The sequence below is a fragment of the Durio zibethinus genome, chromosome 19, assembly GCF_047325235.1.
Source record: "Durio zibethinus cultivar Kanyao isolate XHJ-2024 chromosome 19, ASM4732523v1, whole genome shotgun sequence".
NCBI lineage: Eukaryota > Viridiplantae > Streptophyta > Magnoliopsida > Malvales > Malvaceae > Durio > Durio zibethinus.
In genome coordinates this window covers 20,490,446-20,511,565 of record NC_143180.1, presented here as the reverse complement: position 1 = coordinate 20,511,565, position 21,120 = coordinate 20,490,446, and the positions used below count along the sequence as shown (strand labels likewise).

At 29.3% G+C, this 21,120-nt stretch overlaps 2 pseudogenes; one reads left to right on the top strand and one right to left on the bottom strand.

The window, feature by feature from the left end:
* The first annotated feature begins 2,289 nt into the window (after positions 1-2,289).
* On the top strand, positions 2,290-6,705 carry LOC111309626 (uncharacterized; annotated as a pseudogene).
* A 1,792-nt stretch (positions 6,706-8,497) lies between these two features.
* Positions 8,498-10,350, bottom strand: LOC149513512 (DNA-directed RNA polymerase V subunit 7 pseudogene; annotated as a pseudogene).
* Positions 10,351-21,120: the final 10,770 nt, after the last annotated feature.

Genomic DNA, 21,120 nt, shown 5'->3' with positions numbered 1-21,120 from the left:
AATTGAAAATAATTTGAAAAAATTTTGATTGCTTTTTTGGATAGATATTTTTACCATTGAATAAGTATTGATTAAAATTGAATTACAAATGATATTTTTATATTTGTTTACATTCTTATTTATTTTTTTGAACTCTATTAATTTATCAATTTAATTTCTTTATTAAATTATTAGTAAAGAAATTTTCAAATTTCACTTTAAAATGTTCATTTAAATTTGTCATTTTTAACGTGTTGGTAGAACTTCTAATAAGTCAATGTTAAAATTAATAATTTGATTAAAAATTTCAAATTTTGTTTATGTTTTAAAATATCGATATAGATTTTAAAGTTATAATTTCGTTTTAATTATCAAATAACTTGATTCCAAGATATTAAATAAAATATCATAAGAATTAAAATTCCAAATCTTATATGACATAAATTCAATTCTAACTTTTTCACTTTAGGTTATATCTTGATTTAGCTTACAAATTAAATAATATGTTTTTCAAATAATAAATAAAAATATATTTTTATCTATTTTGCAAAATTTCTTATTAAACTCACATTTAAAAAATAACATTCTTACATACTTTAAATGTTTTCTCTTTTCTCCCCTTAAATTTTTAAATCCTTTGTCTAAATCAACATAGACTATTTTTTTTTTGTATTAAATGATCTGTGATGAAAAGAAATTTTTTATTCAAAGTCATGATAGATCACACAAACATCAAAGATAACTTATATTAAATTTACGTTGAATAGCATTAGAATTAGTTATCTAGAATTTTGCTAACTCGACAATTAATAAATCTGCATTTGTTGAAATTGATAATAATTTTATGTCATAAAATCAATTATAAATCATATTATTGTTATAATTTATAAAATTCAAGCCAATATTGTTATAAAATTATAAGTCATTCAATTTATACTATATATTTTTATATCTAGTTGCTATTGTTGTTTTTGTTGATATCACACACAGCATAATAATTTACTTTATTATGAAAAGCTCTTTGTTTAAGGTCAATTATTTTTAAATCGGATGCCTTCTAATTTTATTTTATTTTATGCTTTTATGCTTTTATTTTAAATGTTCAATTTAATTTATGTAACATGATTTTTTAATTTATTAATTTAAATTAATTAATTTTAGTTTTTATTTAATATTTTTAATAAAAAAATCACAAACTTTGCTTACAAAATTTCATCTAAAATCTCATTTAAAATGAATTGGTGTCACTGTTTAATGCATTTAAGCAGTTTTTGATCCAATTGCAATGTGCTTTGTTGTTTGGATCACAAAGGCACAATCCGATTATGTTTACGTGGCTTCAGTGGCAGACTTAAATTGCATTGATGGGAAAGGGGTGTGGTGAGCTTTTGACACCTTTGACACTTTTGACATTTTTGCTCTTTTTTTTGTTAAAAAATTATGAAATAATTTTTTAATTTAATATAATAAAAAATTTTATTAAATAATAAACTTATAAATAAATAAAGTTATTATTATATAATAAATTAAAAATGATTATTTTATAATTTTTATTATTATATAAAAAATTAATAACTAAATATAAAATTTAGTATTATATTATATTATTATTTTAACTAAAAATAGATATCTACATCATCAATAAAAAAATAAAGAAAAAATATCATTTGAGATATTATTAATTTTATTAGTTTTTAATTATTTATCAAAAAATTATTATTTGACATAAAAATAATTTACTGATTTTTAAATTATTTATTAATTTTATAAATGTTAAATAATTTAAAATTTTTATTATATACAAATTTAATGATGATTTCTCCTCTAATTATAATTTACCTCACTTCCATCACTTGTTTGTATGGAAACACATATCTTGACAATTGATATTAATTTCATTGATACATACCTAATCTAGTTGCTATTTTTAATCTCACCAAAATTAATCTTATCGTCTATTCAAGTGAATCCTAAATCGTTTCCATTACACTAGAGATGTCAAACTTATCCAAATTTAATAAAAATTTAATTTTTTATTTGAATAAAAATAAAAAAGATTAAAATTTAGAGACGATTACAAAGATGCGTATGGTTTGTAGTAATCTTATAAATTCATTTATAGAATTTAAAATTTTGATTGATGTATAAGATATAATTTTCATTTAAAATAATTATCAAGATTTTTTTTAACATTTGGTTAATAATAAGTGCAAACTAAAGCTAAGATTGTCCTTTAAATGTAGAAGACCAATAATCATCATCTACCAAAATTAATTTAAACGTAAAAGAGCCGTTGATCTTAAAGTTATATTTTTTTACTTGATGTTGATGTTTCATTGTGACTAAAATGCTCTTGTATTTTGCATAAATACCTGACCATGCTAGCCAATGTAATTTAGAACAAGATCCTTTTTGAACTATCCAAATCATGTCATCTTTCTTAATACCATTCAAAGTCATGTTCTTCCTCATACTTTTCCTGCTTCACTCTTCCCCTGTTTTTGCTTCTTCATCCTCCATTGCTGCACTTACAAGAGGTAAAGAAGCGGAAACTCTTCTAAAATGGAAAGCTAGCCTTGACAACAACACCCAAACTTTGCTCTCTTCTTTGTTGGTTGGAGACAGCCATTGCAGCTGGGTTGGAATTGCCTGCGACAAGGCTGAAAGCATCACCAATCTAAGCCTTCCAGATTATGAGTTGAAAGGTACACTTCATAGTCTTAACTTTCTTTTCTTCCCTAACCTGAGGAGGCTTAACCTTCGTAACAACTCACTGTATGGGCCCATTCCCACACACATTGGGAACCTTTCCAAGCTCACCTTCCTTGACTTGTCATACAATAACTTTTCGGGGAATATTCCATCCGAAATTTGCTTATTGAAAGGTCTTGAGTTGATTTCCTTAGCAAGTAATGAGATCAGTGGTTCCATTCCATTAGAGATAGGGAGGCTGAGTTCAGTTTCCGAGATTTATTTCTTTGGTAACTATCTACGTGGTTTTATCCCCTCTTCCATAGGAAACTTGACCTACTTATCTGTTCTCCACCTCTATCGAAATATGTTTTTTGGGTCGATACCTCAAGAAATAGGGATGCTTAAATCTCTCACTGACTTTGTGTTGGGCCAAAATAATTTCTCTGGTTCAATCCCTGCTTCTATAGGAAACTTGACCAGCTTATCCATTCTCTACCTTCATCAAAATATGTTTTTTGGGGGGATACCTAAAGAGATTGGGATGCTTAAATCTCTCACTAAATTTTCGTTGAATCAGAATAATTTTTCTGGTTCAATCCCTCCTTCCATAGGAAACTTGACCAACTTATCTCTTCTCTACCTCTACCAAAATATGTTTTCTGGATCGATACCTCAAGAGATAGGCATGCTTAAATCTCTCATTGACTTTGCGTTGAGTCAAAATAATTTCTTTGGCTCAATCCCTGCTTCCATAGGAAACTTGACCAACTTATCCACTCTCTACCTTTATCAAAATATGTTTTCTGGGTCTATACCTCAAGAGATAGGGATGCTTAAATCTCTCACTGACTTTGATTTGAGTGAAAGTAATTTCTCTGGTCCAATCCCTACTTCCATAGGAAACTTGACCAACTTATCCACTCTTTATCTCTATCAAAATATGTTTTATGGGATGATACCTCAAGAGATAGGGATGCTTAAATCTCTCACTGACTTTGTTTTGAGTGAAAATAATTTCTCTGGTCCAATCCCTACTTCCATAGGAAACTTGACCAACTTATCCACTCTTTATCTCTATCAAAATATGTTTTCTGGGATGATACCTCAAGAGATAGGGATGCTTAAATTTCTCACTTCCTTTGACTTGAGTCAAAATATATTCTCTGGTTCAATCCCTCCTTCAATCGGAAACATGACAAAGCTTATGGCGTTAAAACTTAACCATAATCGTTTGTTAGGGCCAATTCCTTCAACTCTCAACAATCTTACTCATTTGCAGTCATTACAATTAGGATATAACCATCTCAGTGGTCCATTACCTGAGAATGTATGCAAAGGTGGACAGCTCGCATATCTTTCGGTGATCAACAACAATCTAACGGGTCTTATCCCACCAAGATTGAAAAACTGCAAAAGTTTATACAGAGTAAGGCTTGAAGGAAACTACTTCACAGGAAATATATCAGAAGCTTTTGATGTGTATCCGAATTTAAGTTATATTGCATTAAGCAATAACAGATTTTATGGTGAACTTTCTCCAAAGTGGGGGCAATGCCATAATCTAACAAGCCTACAAATCTCCAATAACAACATTTCTGGAAAGATGCCGACTGAGTTGAGACATGCAACTCAGTTACAGGAACTCGATCTCTCTTCAAATCATCTTGTTGGTGAGATTCCCAAGGAATTAGGAGCATTGACATTGATGTTCCGTCTTCTGCTAAGTGGTAACCAACTTTCAGGCAAAATTCCACCAGAGATTGGAGTTCTTTCAAATCTACAACATCTTAACTTGGCATCAAACAATTTGAGTGGACCGATTCCTAATCAACTTGGAGACTGCTCAAAGTTATTGGACCTGAATTTGAGCAAGAATAAACTTGGAGAAAGCATTCCATTTTCAGTAAGCTAATAAATGGTCTTGAAAATCTAGATTTAAGTCAGAATTTACTTATTGGGGAGATACCGCAACAGCTTGCAAAATTACATTCCTCGGAAATATTGGACCTTTCTCACAATATGCTCAATGGTTCCATCCCAAATTCTTTTGATGATTTGAAAAGCTTGACAGTTGTGAATATATCTTACAATCAATTAGAAGGCCCTATTCCTGACATTAAGGCATTTCATGAGGCTTCATTCGATGCCTTAAGAAACAATAAAGGCCTATGTGGTAACGCCACTGGACTAATGCCTTGTGCTGTCACTGCCGCTAGCAACGGTCATAGAAAAAGCACCAAAGTCATCATTTTCATTGTGATTCCATTCTTTGGTCTTCTTTTTCTCTTTATCATGGTTGGAAGTATCCTTATTCTTTGCCAAAAAAACCGAACCAGAAAATCTGAGTCAATAGAGGCACAACTTGGAGAATTTTTCACATTGTGGGGATATAATGGAAGAATACTCTACGAGAACATTATTGAAGCCACTGACGATTTCAGCTCCAACAATTGCATTGGTTCAGGAGGCTATGGAACTATTTATAAAGCGGCGCTACCCATTGGTGAGGTGGTTGCTGTGAAGAAACTTCTCCAATCTGAAGATAGCATGACTTCGAACAACTTGAAAGCCTTTGAAAGCGAGATTCATGCTTTATCAGAAATAAGGCATCGTAACATTGTGAAGCTGTATGGCTTTTGTTCACATCCAAAGAACTCATTTTTGGTTTATGAGTTTGTAGAAAGGGGAAGTTTGAGAAAGGTGTTAAGCAACAAGGACGAGGCAATGGAGTTGGATTGGGAGAAGAGGCTAAATGTTGTAAAAGGAGTGGCCAATGCCTTGTCTTATATGCATCATGACCATTCACCACCTATAATTCATCTTGACATTTCCAGCAACAATGTTCTTCTGGATTTGGACTATGAGGCTCATGTTTCAGATTTTGGCACAGCCAGGCTTTTAGAGCCCGACTCTTTCAATTGGACCTCACTTGCTGGCACTTTCGGGTACATAGCTCCAGGTATTTATTAATATCCTTTTTTTTTAAATGCTTTAAACATGTCATCATTCAATTAAAAGTGTTAGTTTTGTGTGAAAATTGATGCGTTAAAACAAAGTACAAGAACCATTAAGATTGTAACTTTTCAAATTTAAGTATCAAATGTGTGATTAATCTTTGAAGTTTAACAATTAATTTTTTAATATTCAATATATCAAACTAATGAACTAAATATAAAATCTTATTTAAACCTCTGATTTCAATTTTCAAGTAATCTTCTAAACATTTGCAATTTCTTTTCAACCTTATTTTATAATTTTCTCAATATTCTTACATAATAGTGTATTTGATTAGATGTATGTATTACTTAATAGAGCACATTGATTAAAAATATTTCTTTAAGCAGAGTTGGCTTATACAATGAAAGTAGATGAGAGATGTGATGTTTATAGTTTTGGGGTGCTAACAATGGAAATACTTATGGGGATGTATCCTGGAGATTTGATTTCATGTTTGCCATCATCATCATCGGCACTAGCATCAACATCGACATCGATACCAAATGACAACCTAACTGATTTTACTTAAAGATGTGATAGACCATCGCCTATCACCACCAATAAGGCAAGTTGCAAAGGATGTTGTCTCTACTACAAAGCTAGCATTTGCATGCTTGAATGGCAGTCCCCAACTTCGGCCAACCATGCAACAAGTTGCTCAAGCCCTTACTCGTCAATCACTTCCATTGCCCAATCCTTTCTCAATCATAAAATTGGGAGAATTGTGGGATCATGAAGTCTGCAGTGGCTAATATTAGGGTGCTAACAATTTGAATAATAATTCTAAGCATGTTTATTTGCTTTCAATTTATTTCTTTTTCTCTTCTTTGTTTTGAAATGTTTAAGCACTTTAGTAATAAAGCTTTTGTAGTGAATCAGCTGTGATATAAAATAGCTACGTTTAAGCTTGTGATATGGAACAATTGTGTTTAGGCACTCAGTTTGTATGTTCAAGATTTCCTATTTTTTAAATGTAACTAATGACCAGACTTAGAATTTTGACATTCAATATTAGTTGTAATATTCTACTGTAGTACCGATTTGCTAGAGTACTTTCGCTTTGGAATGCTATAGCAATTCTAATATCACTTTTTTATTTGTTTGAACAAACAAAGAATGCAATTGGTGAACGCATCAAATTACAATAAACACAACTTCACACAATAATCTTTTGATTTTATTATTTACTCACCATTTATTCTTATACACACTCGTACTCATTATTTTTCACAATTTTATCTTTCTAACCTTTCATCATTCATTGTCTTTTAAATCATTCAAAATTTAATTGTAATTGTATTGAGTACACTTGAAACAGATTTGAGTGATGATTTTGAAGAATATACCTTTAACTTGTACCTTTTTTTTACTAAAATGTTAAAAATGTTGTACTTTTCTCAAATTTCTTGGTTAAACTTTTATCTATTTTTATCAAATTGAAAGCATAAAACATTGTTCTTATTTAATTAAGTCTTATTTTATCAGAAAACTACTAAAATTCATTATTTTTACTATATCAATGGTAATAACCATCTTTTTAAAATCAATTTTCGCATTACAAAATATAAAAATTTAAATTGAACTGTCGTTTACATAATATATAACAAATAGCTCATATAATAGGCCACGTTCGCATCAAATGAGCTTTTTTATTTTCAATATATGCTATGTAGATGTTGGCATCATAAAAAGAAATACGGCATCTATGTTGATTTGGCAAGAAATAATGTTATTTTTTGCAATTTTCATCTAAGAAAAAGTGCTTAATGAAACAAAATTATACTCAGATTTAATTAGACAAAAATAAATTTTTTAAGGACTTAATTGGATATAATAGAAGGATGGAGGCTTATATGAAGAATTAATGTGATTGATGAGTCATTGATGACATTGAATTTCAAGTCTGCTAGTTAGTCTTCTATTCAAATTTTGAAAAAAATAATATTTGGTGATACGATAAGATAGTCTTTTACCCATGAAGAAAAGGAGAAGACTTGAGGATTTGAGTTCCAATAAACAATGTACCATTTGTTTGGAGGAGTTATTGGTTGGAGACGAAGTTGCCTCGATGCCTTGCAGGCATGTTTTCCATGATGATTGCATTGTTAGGGGTATTTTCAGAAATTTTGCAAACTTCTTTACAGTGTTTAAAATGATGAGATCATACAATAAATAATCTTGCTTTGATATAATTGTATAAAATCTTATGGCAATTGATGTACATTTTACTCAAAATTCTCAGAGTGTTGTCAATTATCTCTACATTAATTAGTCACACATCAGAATTGACATTCTTTGAAATATTGAATTTAGTTGTACAAATAATTTTTGGAAAATATGTATAGATATGGTGGTGGCAATTTTATGTGTCATTTTACCTCATATTGAATTATTAGAGTAAAAGAAAATTATTAAAATTTTGTTTATTGATTGCTATCCAAATTGAATTAACTAAATATAGAAAGAAGTTGATTGAGAAACAAAGTATGATCTTAGTAGCAGAAGTACCAAAACATGAGAAATAAAATGGATTCTATAGACAATTAACTAAAGCATAGCAATTACTTCCATTAATTCTTCTCTATAACAAATGTAGAAATGTGAAACCAATTTGATTTTGATTCTAAATAAATAAACATATTTACCTTCACTACTTTATATTCACTGCTCCATCCATTGAAACAAAAACCCTTCTGAAATGGAGAGCGAGACTTGACTAGGGGTGAGCAATTGTTCAGTTCGTTGATTCAAATCAGTTTTAAAAAACCAAAAACCGACTTAACCGAACCAAGTTATACAAAGCTAACATCATAAGTAAGCTCTAGAACTCAACATCTTTGTCCAATCGAATTTACAACAACTAGAATAGTTCAAGATCCAACACTCTTACTGTCAACTACTTCCTAAGAAAGCAGTAACAAGTACATCTGAATCATACAAAGATGAAACAAAAGTTATATTCAGGAAACTGGTCCTAAGTAGTCACCTTCCCAACTTACCAATGCCTGAAATTCCCTCTCTGCTTCCATCCACTTTGTTCCGATCGCAATAAATCGGATGACAACATCCTTCTCAATCTTCGAGTGCTTATCATTCATGAAGATAGCATTCTCTCCAGGCACATAATGGTAGTCGGGCATTTTTACGTGAGACAGATAGATGCTCTAGATTGGTCCACACTTCAAGAAAACTCCATGTTTTAGTACCTTGTGTACAACTCCTTCCAAAATCTCTCCTCTGAACATCTTGAAGGTGATCCCACTGAAGACAACGGTGAAAAGCACATCCCCAGTGTTCTAGCACATCCCCAGTGTTCTAACTCTGCCCTCCTTAATGCTCTTCGGAGTTGTTACAGCCATAAAATATCCAAGATCCTTGGTGGCCTTCTAGCGAGCAAATTCATCCAAAAGGCAGACCACTATAGCCTTTTGGAGCATCAAGCCTTTGGCATCCAAGCTGTCAGTAGGAATTATGACATTTCATGGCAACTACACCTTGAGAAACATTTTGCAACCGCAATCAAAAGGGAAATGTAAAAAAAAAAAAAAAAAGGGTAATCCGCAATGAAACCAATGTCCTTAGAGTAAGAAGAAACAGTCTATCAATCTTGAAGAATTCAAAAATAAACTTAGTCATATCCCAATATCAAGTATGTTAAAGCCAAATTTCAACAATCCAAACAGAAAAGATTGAAAAAGATTAGTTTTTAACTAACTGAAAATTTACCAGATTGTAATGAAATATAACCCTACAATCCCCGTTTCACATGATCAGCAATGCTCAATTCCAGGAATATGGAGAGCAGCAAACACAGAATCAAAATAAAGCAATAATAAACAGATAGTACCAAAGGAAAACTATGGCATTTCCTTCAAGAACAGTCAAAACTTTTCTATGATCTTATTCAATACAAGCCGGTCAAACAAAATCCTATTGAGAATCATACTTTTAAACTACAAATGAATACTAGTTTAAACCAACCAAAATTACTAGGACAAAAGTTTCATTCACTAATCATGTGAAAGTCGTTTATAACCAAAACAATTACTTGGCCATAAGATTCAGACAAGACAGAACCAAAAACAAAACCAAAATTCCATGTCAAGAAATCGTAATTTCCCAGAATTTAATCAAAGAAAATGTTCAAAAACAATGAAGAGAACCCATCATTAATTCAAATTTCCCTTCTAAAAAGAAAGACCAAACATGCCATAAAGACCCATACAAGCAGAACCCATTACGAATCAAAGCTTTGTAAATATAAAAATCAGTACTATATTTTCAACCAAACAAAACCATGAAAAATACAACGTAAAGCATCAGAATCATCGACAAAACGGCAAATTTAGAATAAAAGGAAGAATGGCTTTTTACCTAAATCGATGATTTTGAGAGCAAAGTGAGACTGTGAGGAAGGAAGGAATGAACTTACTGGCTTTTTACCTGAATTGGTGATTTTGAGAGCAGTGAGACAATGAGGATGGAAGGAATGAACTTATTTTTACGAGCAAATCAACGGTTGTAACATAAATAAGTTCAGATCGACGGTCCAAAACATTTTTCCTGGAATAGGTTACTGCAAAACTTTTCGAGCTAATTTTCAATTAAAAAACGTTAGGCATTTGGCTTTTAGCCTAATGTTTTACCTTTTTTTTTTTTTTTAAGAAAAACACTCTTTTCGATTACTTTTTCTTTATGTTTTGATAAGGAAAATATACGTTTCGAATTTTTAGAATTTTGAAATAAATTCATTTTTAACGATTTAATTGCCCAAGTAAAAAAAATAAAAATTAGTATACATGAATAAGATAATTAAAATGATTTGTATTTTCATAATGTCAAAAAAAAGATAAATAAAAACAGAAATTTCTTTTTATCATTATTATTTTGTCGTGATTTAAACAAAACAAAGCAAATTTCAAAAATAAATTGGATATAAACTGAATTACATTACAAATTTTAAAGAATATAAATGGTGTTAAAATTGAGTTCAACAAAATTTATTTTGATTGGGTATTTTAATTCTTTTCTTTTTCGTTCTCTCATGCATGTCTACAGTCTCTTGAATTAAGATTTAAAAACAATGTTGTAAAAATATAAACAAATCAAGCTATTCGTGAATTATTTGATTTATTTATTATCAAATCAAGCTTAAATTCATATTATTTGAATAATAAGTCAAACTTAATTTGAGTAGTTTAATATTTCAGTGAAAAGATTCCGAAGCCTAATAAAATTTATTTTTCGATATATTTAATATATATTTAAATAAATAACAAAAATAGTGTTTAATTTATAATTTCACCTGACCTAACTGAACTCAGTTGACTAGTAGCATAAATCAAGCAATTAATAACTGAAATAGCAATAGAGAAAACAAGCACTTATTTATCAAGGTTTTCATATTAAGCAATTTTACCAGATTGGAGAATGGAAGTTAATGAAAAGAGAGGGATAAACTTTTCCAACCTACTTTTAAGGATGTTTTCTTGCTATTTTAAATGCAAGGGAACCGGAAATTGATAGAATGTAATATAGGAATCCAATTTTCTATTCTTTGGCTATAAGTATAATTACACCAACATCCAAAGAGAAACTGATATATTGATGAGAAGATTAATAGCTCACTATTGTCATGGTTGTCTATTAAGTGAGCTCTTACTTTTTCAGAAAAAAAAGGGAAAAAACAATATAAATGTAGGGATCTGAGGATTACACAGAAATCAATGACGATGAAGATTACAGCACTGAAGTTAGTAAGATAGTCAAGCAACAGCTGTCAGATGATAATGTTGGTAAGAAATAATTTGAGGATTAACTGATTTAGGATTATTTCATTTGATAATAGTTCCAGGATTTAGCCCAGAGTACTATCTATGTTAACAAGGGATGGTCCAAAAGCAGTAAAAGTAACAGAATGCTCATTCCATAAATAAACTTACCGTATCCAGATGGTTGAAGATATTATAATATATCACAAATCTTCCATTAACATCTTTAGATCCAACTTTTGACTCCAACTGGGTTACATCACGTATTCATTTCAACTGTCATTGATATAACTCTAGTGGTTATTGTTTTTTATTTTATTTTACCGCAAAATAGTGAAACAATATTGACTACCACAAATACAATAAAAGAGAAAGGAAAAAAGAATTTCTAGTTTCTTTCATAGAAATGAAAGTCAAATCCATCAACTTAGAATGTTAAACATAAAGGATACTGACCTAAATTATCAACATTTGATTTGCATTTACTTAAAATGCATTATCAATGTCACGAAACAGAGCATTCAGTTCCATTAGGCTAATGGGAACTTTAATACCAAAAAATTGATCTACTGTCTGCACCCAAAAAGAAAAAAGAAAATAGAAAGTATTATTAAGATCTCCGGAAAGAAATAAACATCTACATGGAGAATGAAATATAAAAGAAATAAATGCTGATTTCAAAATTATGTTAAGAAAAATATCAGATTCCAGATTCCAGAATCCAAAAGCCTGTGGAAACTGATTCTCTAACTAATAGCAATCAAATATTTGTTATTGATTTACCTCTGCCTTCCATTTCAGTAATATAAAACTCCAGGAGAAAGTTAAAAAATAGTCAATTATTTATCAAAATACATCTATTATTATATTAATAACCAGATATGAGTTATGACTGAACTCAAACAACACATTGATTAAGTCTGGAATGAAACTACTAATTCTTGTTAGTAATATATTAAATGAATCAATTAGTTGATGAAATGGGCAAAGCTGAGATCTAGTCTGCAGCTGGTACGCATGGCGAAAAGGGCAAATATGTCAGGGAAAATGCACACAGTAAATTCAGACAATTTTCCATTTTTTTTATGCTAATCACCATCATAATTCCAAAGTGACGAACATGGTTCCCTAAAAGCATTTAATCAAATTACATAAATCTATTATGTCATTGAGACAGTCCAAGTAGCCTAGTAATAAGCAACCTTTATTGGCTCCAAGGGGATTAAAAGCCGTCCCATAGGGCAAAATCACAGTTGAAACTCTAACCGGCACCGCTCATGTCTTTCAAGGACTATGACACTGGCTCTGAATTACTAATTTATTCCAAATTTGATACTACAAAATAAAACCACCCATAGCAAATTTCTTTGCAGATTACTGAATTTTATACATGGATATTTGTTTAAATTAGCAAAACATTAAAAGGAAAAATGCATAAGGGAAGAATGACCGTCTGCAATAACAAACTTAGACCAGCTGATCTCTATACAAAACCAAATTGAATAAAAATTAATAAACTCAAAAGTTATGCCAGTGAATATATATATATAATTTATTTTATTAATGTCACATTAAATTTTATTTTAGTTGGGGGAAAAAGTTAACACTAAAAAAAATTAAAAAAATTAATAATTTTAATTTTTTTGTCTAAATAATAGCTTAATTGGATGCAAACATATGTTAGAGAGATTGATGGATTGTAATAAAAAGACAGGGCTTAGATGATTTTTTATCAATAGTTCAATAGAATTGTTCAATTTGGACCCGTCCCGTTTTAAAATGAATTGTCTGAGGGCTAATTGCATCAGGCTATTCGGGTTAAGAAAAAGTCCAATATTACTTGTATTAAAAAGATAAAAAAAATGAAAAACGAAAAAAACGAAAACAGTGAAAAAGAAAAGAAAAGAAAAGAAAACTCGTTTGGGTACCATGTAAACTTCTTAATTGAGTGGAAATCCATGTATACAAATTATTTGCCCATTGCTATCAATCCCTCATTTTGTTGAAATTAAATTTATCCAATTAAAAAATCAAAAGAAAAAAAAAAACAAATTAAGGTGTCACATGAGCAACTATATAATTTTTTTCATAAAATTTATCTGAATAAAAAATAAAGAATAAAATTAGAAGAAAAATGAAAAAAAAATGAAAGAAATGAAAGAAACATAAGATAACACGTTGAAACCTCAAATAAGAGTCAAACAAAAGTTAAAATAAATAAAATTTATGTGATGGATTGATGAATTATATCTTAATTATACATAAATATAGTATTTTTATTAACTTAAGATATTAAATAGTAATTTTTTAATATTACACATATATAACTCTAAAATTAAATAAATAATTTAAAATATAATTTAATATATATATTTATAGTGAAGGCAAGATGGGACATTGTAAACCCATCTTCAATTTGGTCTTATTTTTTGTGAAAAAATCTCAATTCAATCCCAAATAAAAAAATATACCGATCGGATATGAGTTGTTTTATTATGCACACTTCTATTAACACTTTTTTTAAAGCTTAATTTATCGATTGTGCTTGTTATCAATTATTTGATTAAAATAACAAATAAAAAACAAATTGAAAAGAAAAGCAAAATAGTATGCTGCTTGTATACATATATTGGATTTCTTTAAAAGAAATTATCTAATTAAAAAAACAAAAGAATTAAAGGAAAAAATTTTTAAGTATGAAAATGATGAGAAAGAAAGAAAAAACAAAAGGCAAAAATTGAATTGCCATATGATATTAGCAATAATGAGATTTTCTTCCAAAATTTATATTTTAGATTTTTGTCATAATGTTTAGATTTAATAACCTACTCATTAGACGTAAAAATTATGTAGTCACTATCAATCTTTTTTAGTTTGGTGTGATTGGCCACCTATATAAAATCTATCCCTTTTAAGATTATCTTAAGTCTAAACTAAAAGTCCCAAAAAGGATAGGTTCTCATTTACATTAACAAAGAACAAATGTTCAGAAGATAGTTACGTGCAAGAAAAGTATTATCACTCATTTATGCCCAAAATTGATATATCAAATTAGTTTATTTTTATTTGAATATAAACTTAGTTACATAGCAAATTTTAAAGAATATAAACTAATTTAAAACTGAGTCCAACAAAATTGATTTTAATTTGTTATGTCATTCTTTCTCTTCTTCTTTCTCTCCAACATGTGTATAAGTCTCTTAAATTATGATTTAAAAACAATGTTATAAGAGTCAAAACAAATCAAGTTACTTGTGAATTATTTGATTCGATTTGTTTATTATCGAGCTAAGCTTAAACTCGAACTACTTATAAAATAAATCAAGCTTAGTTTGAGTAGTTTAATACTCAAAGCCAACAAATTCGAGAGTCTAATAAGGTTTTTATTTTTAATATATTTATTGTATATATAAGTAAATAATAAAATTAGTGTTTAATATATTTACAATTTTGCCTAACTTAATTGAGTTTATTGAGACAAACTCAAATGATACAATTAAATTATGAACTGTATTAAAAGGTAGAAAATAAAATTCAATCGAATTCGAATCAAATTTCAAACTTTAAAATTTTGAATCTATCCAAATTAAACCTGACAATCCATCAAACTCAATTCGACTAAAATTACATCCTATAATACTTATAGTCATATTGCTATGCTTCTTTATTTTCCTTCTTGTGTCCAACAGATTATCGTATGTGAATATATACTCCAAATATAAGAAAAAAAATGAATATTACAAAAACATTAAAAATATTCTTTAATACCAACTGAAAAAAAAAATTACATCTTTTAATAATCATAAATCACACCGTGTAACACTCGTATTTTTTCTTAATATATAATACACAAAGACTTAAATAAATGGACAGTTTTCTATTTTTATGGATAAGTTCAACTTGCTAATTAGAATCATTATAACACTTGTTTTTTCCAGTGAAAATATATGAATCACATTTGGTAGAGCCATCATTGCCCCATGAACCATTGGAATCCATGTATGGTCGTTATCCTTCCCATCTGCTTTTTCAAGCTTTGTTTTATATATATATATATATATATATATATATTTGGCACTTGCTAATTAAAATTCAAAGTAATTTCTTTTTTTGGGTACAAGCACGAGGGAAGAAAGAGAAAGAGTGTGGGGTTGTAAACCTGGTTCACCCCTTCTTCCATCATAAGAGATACACGATAACCACTAAACCAAAAACTTCAAGAATTTTAATTAAAATTCAAAAGTTTAAAAAATTGAAATAAACCAAAAGTTACCATATTAACATGGAATATGTAATAGGAATGCATATTTAGTTCTTTTTTTTTTTTTTTTTTTGGATAGGATGTATTTACTAATTCATTAAGTAAACTATATTAATTACTTTTGGAAACATTTTTACAATAAATTCTAATGAGATAAACCAAAGTTAGGCCAAAGAAATTCGCTTTCCAGTTTAAGGACTACAGATAACCAATCAATGGCAGTTCATGAAGCAAATAGGTTTAGCTCAAAACACTTCTACTTGGCCGTGGAGCATTCAGGGTATGGTTTCCATCTCAAATAGACATGTCAAATGTGAATCATTCACACATACAAAGAAGAGAACAAACTAATTTAAAAATGGCATAACTTACCGCTTTTGAGTCGACTTCAAGATGCAAGTATCAGCCTACGCAGAAGATTTGGGCATCTTATACTGCTTCTTGACAAATTGGGATGCCTCTGAATCTGCACTGTGGCACAATATTCTCAGTAAAGTCTGGTTATAAGCACCTAGTCTGCCACTTGAAGATCTCAAGTCCTCAACCAATTCTCGAGTCTACAAACGATTATGGCCTAAAAAAAGATTAATATCGTATCTTCCTGTAGTATAAACATGGAAAAGTATTTGTTGGTGGAACTAATAATTAGTCAATGTAAAAATTAATAATTTGATTAAAAATTTTCAATCGTTTTATTTATATTTTAAAAATCAATATGGATTTTAAAGTTATAATTTCATTTTAATTATCAAATAACTTGATTCAAAGATATTAAATAAAATATTATAAGAATCAAAACTCCATATAAGAATCTTATATAAAATAAATTCAATTCTAACTTTTTTACTTCATTATATCTCAATTTAGCTTACAAAATAAAGAATATATTTATCAAATAATAAATAAAACATATATATTTTTATCTATTGTTCAAAATTTCTTATCAAACACATATTTAAAAAATGACATATTTACATATTTTTAATGTTTTCACTTTTTCCCCTTAAATTTTTTAATCCATTAATTAAATCTAACATCAATTTTTTTTGGTACTAAAAAATCTATGATGAAGAAAGATTTTTCATTTAAAATAAGAACAGATCACATAAACGTCAAAGATAACTTATATTGAATTTACGGGGAATAACATTAGGATTAGTTACCTAGAATTTTGTTAGCTCAACACTCAATAAATCTGTAATGCTAAGGTTGCACTTTGTTTTGGCTTTTCATTAGCAACAACTACTTATGTATCTTTTTGCATTTGTTGAAATTGATAATAATAATATTATATGTCATTAAATCAATTATAAATCATATTATTGTTATAATTTATGAAATTCTAGCCAATATTTTTATAAAATTATACGTCATACAATTCATACTATATATTTTTGTATCTAGTTGCTTTTGTTGTTTTTATTGATATCACACAATATAATAATTTATTTAATTATGAAAAAACTGTTTATTTAAGGTCAATTATTGTTTAATAGGAAGCCTTATAATTTTTATTTTATTTTATGCTTTTATGCTTTTGTTTTAGATGCTCAATTTAATTTAATTTATGTAACATAATTTTTTTAATTATCAATTTAATTTTTTTTATAAAATTTTATTTAATATTTTTAATAAAAAATTCCCAAATTTTACCTACAAAATTTCATCTAAAGCCTCATTTAAAATGAATTGGTGTCACTGTACTTTGTCGTTTGGATCACCAAGGCACGATCTGGTTGTGTTTACATGGCTTCAGTGTAAGACTTAAACTCAATTGATGGGAAAGGCGGAAAGGGTATGGTGGTGATTGATATTTTTGCTTTTTTTTTTTTTAATTTAATTAAGAAATTATGAAATAATTTTTTAATTTAATATAATGAAAAATTTTATTATATAATAAACTTATAAATAAATAAAATTATTATTATATTTTTAATTAAAAATTATTATTTTATAAAATTTAATATTATATAAAAGATTAACTAAATATTATATTATAAACTAAACATAAAATTTAGTGTTATATTATATTATGTTAGTATTTTAACTAAAAATAGATAACTATGTCATTAATTAAAAATAAAGAAAAATATCATTTGATATATTATTATTTTTATTAGTTTTTAATTATTCATCAATAAAGTTATTATTTGATATAAAAATAATTTAATGAATTTTTAATTATTTATTAATTTTATAAATGTTAAATAATTTAATTTTTTTATTATATACAAATTTTAATCTAATATCTTTAATGGTTATTTCTTTTGTAACTATAATTCAACTCACTTCAACTATTCATTTGCATCGAAATACTTATATTCACAATTGATTTTAATATAATAAATATAGTATATAATTTTCCTGTTATTTTTAATTTTACCTGAATCAATCTTATTACCCATTTAAATAGATTCTAAATTATTTTCATTACACTAAAGATGTCAATCTTATCCAAATTCGATGAAAATTTTAATTTTTTATCCTAATAAAAATAAAATAAAATTTAAATTTTAAAAATTGATATTGAAATGTGTATGATTTTAAAGTTTCACTTACAAAATTTTATTTAATTCATTAAAGTTTTTTTATTGTACCATAATGTTGATGATTCTTGCTTATAGTCCAACTTAAAATTTAATTGGTACCATGAACACGTTAAAAATGAATGACCAAAAGAATTGGATAAGATTCCATACTAGATAAAAGATTGGCTTGAACCAAATTAAATGAAAAAAAATTTTACATATATTTAAGAATTATTATTTTATATATTGATTTGACCAACCTTCACTTGTCATAAAATTCTTTTTCTGGGAATATTCTATCCGAAATTGGCTTATTGAAAAGTCTTGAGTTGATTTCCTTATCAAATAATGAGATCAATGGTTCCATTCTACAAGAAATAGGGAGGTTGAGTTCAATTTCCTGGATCTTTTTCTCTTATAACCATCTACGTGGTTCTATTCCTGGAGGGGTTTGCAACCTTTCCAAGCTCACTGGTCTTGGCTTGTCACAGAATAATTTCTCTGTAAGTATTCCACCTAAAATCGGAAGGTTGAGTTTGCTTTCTCTACTTCTCTTTGATGCAAACAATCTCACCAGTCCAATACCTATTTCTATTGGAAGCTTTCATAATTTGTCCCAACTTGTCCTAGTTGACAATAGTCTCAATGGTGCCATACCTAGAGAAGTTGGGATGATGAAGTCACTCAATATGCTTGATCTTTCAATAAACCAACCAACTGGTCCTGTCCCAACATCTCTGGGAAACCGAAGTAACTTGGCATGGCTTTATCTGTATGGTAATAACCTCTCTGGTTCTATCCCTAATGAAATAGGATAGCTTGGATCTCTTATCACAATGCAGTTGTTAAGTAATAATCTCACTGGTGTCATCCCTGCTTCCATAGGAAACTTAACCAAATTGTCTACTCTTTACCTTTTTGAAAATAAGCTTTCCGGGTCAATACCTCAAGAGATAGGAATGCTTGTATCTCTTACAGAACTTATTTTCTTTGATAACAATTTCTCTGGTTCAATCCCTGCTTCCATAGGAAACTTGACCTGCTTATCTACTCTCTACCTTGATCAAAATATGTTTTCTGGTTCAATCCCTGCTTCAATTGGAAATATGACGAAGCTTGTGGGGTTAAGTCTTCTACATAATCTTTTATCAGGGCCTATTCCTTCGTTCAGCAATCTTACTCATTTGGAATCACTCCAAATATCGGACAACCATCTCGGTGGTCCATTACACAAGAATGTATGCCTCGGTGGACAACTCATATATCATGGGGCTATCAACAACAATTTGACGGGTCTGAACCCATCAAGTTTAAGAAACTGCAAAAGCTTTTACTGAGTTAGGCTTAAAGGAAAGCAGTTGACAGGAAATATATCAGAAGCTTTTGGTAGATATCCTAATTTGAATTATATTGCATTAAGCAACAACAAATTTTATGATGAACTTTCTTCGGGCAATGCCATAGTCTAACAAGCCTGTGAATCTCCAATAATAACATTTCTAGAAAGATACCACCTGAGCTCAAACATGCAACTCAATTACAAGAAGTCGATGTCTCTTCAAATCATCTCATGGGTGAGATTCCCAAGGAATTGGGAGCATTGACATTGATGTTCAATCTTTTGCTAAGTGGTAACCAACTTTCAGGCAAAATTCCGTCAGAGATTGGAGTTCTTTCAAACCTACGACATCTTAACTTGGCATCAAACAATTTAAGTGGATCAATTCCTAATCGACTTGGAAAGTGCTCTAAGTTATTGAACCTGAATTTGAACAAGAATAAAGTTGGAGAAGGCATTCCAATTTCAATAAGCTACATATATGGTCTTGAAAATCTAGATTTAAGTCAGAATTTACTTATTGGGGAGATACCACAACAGGTTGCAAAATTACTTTCCTTGGAAATATTGGACCTTTCTCACAATATGCTCAATGGTTCCATCCCAAATTCTTTTAATGATTTGCAAAGCTTGACTGTTGTGAATATCTCTTGCAATCAATTAGTAGGTCTTATACCCAACATTAAGGCATTTCATGAGGCTTCGTTTGATGCCTTAAGAAACAATAAGGGCCTATGTGGTAATGCCACTGGACTAATGCATTGTGTCGTCGCTGCTGCTAGCAACAACGTTGGTCATAGAAAAAGCACCAAGTTCATCATTTTCATTGTGCTTTCACTCTTTGGTCTTCTTCTTTTACTATTTATCATGGCTGGAAGTTTCTTTATTCTTTGCCAAAAGAACCGAACAAGAAAATCTGAGTCAACGGAGGCACAACTTGGAGATTTTTTCACATTGTGGGGATATAATGGAAGAATACTCTATGAGAACATTATTGAAGCCACTGAAGATTTCAGCTCCAACAATTGCATTCAGAAGGCTAAGGAGCTGTTTATAAAACTGTGCTACCCATTGGCGAGGTGGTTGCAATGAAGAAACTTCACCAATCTGAAAATAACATGATTTCCAACAACTTGAAAGCCTTTGAAAGAGAGATTCATGGTTTATCAGAAATAAGGCATCGTAACATTGTGAAGCTGTATGGCTTTTGTTCACATCCTGTTTGTAGAAAGGGGAAGTTTGAAAATGGTGTTAAGGAATAAGGATGAGGCAATGGAGTTGGATTGGGAGAAGAGGTTAAATGTTGTAAAAGGAGTGGCCCATGCCTTGTCTTATATGCATCATGACCATTCACCACCTATTATTCATCGAGACATTTCCAGTAACAATGTTCTTCTGGATTTGGACTATGACACTCATGTCTCAGATTTTGGCACAGCCAGGCTTTTAAACCCTGATACTTCCAATTGGACCTCACTTGCTGGCACTTTCAGATACATAGCTCCAGGTATTTATTGATCTCTTTTTTTTCAAAAGATGCTTTAAACATGT